This window comes from Bison bison, unplaced genomic scaffold, assembly GCF_000754665.1.
Source record: "Bison bison bison isolate TAMUID 2011002044 unplaced genomic scaffold, Bison_UMD1.0 scf7180017864221, whole genome shotgun sequence".
In the NCBI taxonomy this organism is placed as follows: domain Eukaryota; kingdom Metazoa; phylum Chordata; class Mammalia; order Artiodactyla; family Bovidae; genus Bison; species Bison bison.
The window spans coordinates 1,035,214-1,035,550 of NW_011494793.1; the positions used below are offsets into that span (position 1 = coordinate 1,035,214).

The 337-nt window shown below is 57.6% G+C and overlaps 1 protein-coding gene across 1 annotated transcript in view; it reads right to left on the reverse strand.

Moving 5' to 3' along the window:
* Window positions 1-337, reverse strand: part of CPAMD8 (C3 and PZP-like, alpha-2-macroglobulin domain containing 8) — a 94,933-nt gene that overhangs the window by 44,665 nt on the left and 49,931 nt on the right. The gene's annotated exons all lie outside the window — the stretch shown is intronic.

Sequence of the window (337 nt, forward strand, 5' to 3'; positions counted from 1 at the left end):
TGTGACTCCTGGTGCTGATGGAAAACATTTGTGTTCAGCTCCACCAGGACTGCAGGGGAGGGAGGGCAGCTGTTTGCAGCTGGGCCACTGGGAAGGGGCAACACTCCGGGCTTTAGCCCTTCAGCAGGGCTGCCGCGTGCTCTCCGAGCAGCAATAAACAGGAGTCTGACCAGAGCTCTGGGCTCTAATGCATCTGAGCAGCCCCAGAAAATATGGGGCATCATTGTCCCCACAAGCCCAGCACTGTGAGATGAGATGCCATGTACGTTCTCCCACCTCCCCGACGCTGTGGGGTGAGTGTGAGCACCCAATCCTTCAGAGCAGACTGGGAATCACA